Genomic DNA, 1,963 nt, shown 5'->3' with positions numbered 1-1,963 from the left:
ATGCTTTATACAAACAAGAATACAAACGGCTTGATTAACAAAAACCTTGGACCCCAGCTGTCAGCATTGCTTTTTGGTCATTCAGCAAAAGACCACGCTTCAACGGCGTTAAGTTTAGAAAAGTTTAGAAGGTGTTGCAGTTTATAAAAGACATAAAAAAAACGATTAAAGAAAAAATGCTTTGCAGACCATGAACGGTCTAAGTAAGTAAAGAAGCGGATGATAAGCTAGCTCTTTATGCAAATAAGTTGGTCAGTTTAAGTTCCGAGACATGTCATGCAGCAGGAACGGAATCCTATAGTTGCTACGATTGGCTAAAGGAAAAGTTTTGCAGAATCACGCGAAATCACATCTGCAAGTGGCTGAGAATCTCGTAATGAATAAAAATTCTGTACTGAGAATTCCAAGGTGGGAGAGGCGAGATTCCCCCCCCCCCCCTTCCCCCTTCTCAGAATCCTATCCTTCTTTACCTACAGCAAAAAATAAATAAATAAATAAAACTAGAGAAATTTCTACTGTGAAACTATTTGCATACAAGAGAACGGCCATTAAAATTTAACTCTTCAAATTTTTAAGCCCTGCCCCGTTCGAAAATTCAATTTCTTTGTAGTTGCATTTTTTAAAGGAGTACTTGTCTAGACTCCTGGAACGGAAAGGTTTTTTTTTTTTAATCCGTGCTTTACAAAAGTTTCTACAGTCCATTGTTTGAAGCAGTGTCACGGCTGCCATGAGCCGCGCGGGGTACCCGCCATGTGTCCAACGCCTTGTCACGGTTCGCGCGGCTCCCCCCGTTGGAGGTTCGAGTCCTCCCTCGGGCATGGTTGTGTGTGTGTTGTCCTTAGCATAAGTTACTGTAAGTAGCGTGCAAACATACGGACTGATGGTTCAAATGGCTCTGAGCACTTTGGGACTTAACATCTGAGGTCATCAGTTTCCTAGAACTTAGAACGACTTAAACGTAACTAAATTAAGGACATCACACACATCCATGCTCGAGGCAGGATTTGAACCTGCGACCGTAGCGGTCGCGTGGCTCCCGACTGAAGTGCCTACAACCGCTCGGCCACATCGGCCGGTCTATCATGTATTCTAGAAGAGCTGCACGGTCGTCAGTGGCGCCTGTTCTTTCTAGAACAGTTACTATCTTCATATCTATGGTTAAACGTCACCCAGCCATTGACCTTCGTCTGTGCGAATGCGCACAGGCTACCGGAAATCTTACGGGAATCGTCACCTTAGTGTGAGCCAGTAATGAGTGGATGGACAAATACCTATTAAGTACATTACGTAATCGGATTGTGGGCGGTTCGGGGTGTGAGTCTCACGGGAAGCGTGCGAGGGATAAATTCATGCAGTCGTGCTGTTCATTTGTGCCCTCGATAGCTCAGATGGATTGAGCGTCTGCCTTGTAAGCAGGAGATCCTGGGTTCGAGTCCCAGTAGCGGCACACTTTTCAGCTGTCCCCATCGAAGTATATCAACAACACCTGTCGGCAGCTGAGGGTTTCAATTAATTATCAGTTGTGTAGGTGATTCGATGAACCCTTTGCCAGGCACTTAAATGTGTTTTGCAGGGTATCCATATAGATGTAGATGATAACTCGTCCCGTGTCGCACGTGCTCAAAAGGATTCATACTGCAGAATGCATGCAAACATACTCACCGAAAATACGGACGAATATCAAGTGCAGGCTGCCGAGTGCTGCATATCCAGCTTAGACAGATCGGCTTTTCCTGCCAAGAAGAACAGGAAGTTGCTGTCTAGGAACAATCAGAGGTAGAGGAAGGGCTGATAAATACTCCTTGAATTGCAGACTAAACGTAAATAACGAAAATACATTTTTGGTAAAAATTGGTCAAAACATAATCGTTTGCCCTCCGTATTGGATTAGCTGTTTTGAATATTGAAAATCTGACTTCAGATTCGTTTTCAGCGACATTAAGAATATATGTGTAACACTCAG

At 43.9% G+C, this 1,963-nt stretch overlaps 1 non-coding gene across 1 annotated transcript; it reads left to right on the top strand.

Annotated features, from left to right (window-relative positions):
* The first annotated feature begins 1,372 nt into the window (after window positions 1–1,372).
* Trnat-ugu (transfer RNA threonine (anticodon UGU)) lies at window positions 1,373–1,447 on the top strand. The gene has a single exon. It is a non-coding gene; the product is annotated as a tRNA-Thr (tRNA).
* The last annotated feature ends 516 nt before the right edge of the window (window positions 1,448–1,963 follow it).

The sequence above is a fragment of the Schistocerca gregaria genome, unplaced genomic scaffold, assembly GCF_023897955.1.
Source record: "Schistocerca gregaria isolate iqSchGreg1 unplaced genomic scaffold, iqSchGreg1.2 ptg000692l, whole genome shotgun sequence".
NCBI lineage: Eukaryota > Metazoa > Arthropoda > Insecta > Orthoptera > Acrididae > Schistocerca > Schistocerca gregaria.
The sequence above is the reverse complement of the archived record's forward strand: the minus strand, read 5'-3'. Positions and strand labels throughout refer to the sequence as shown.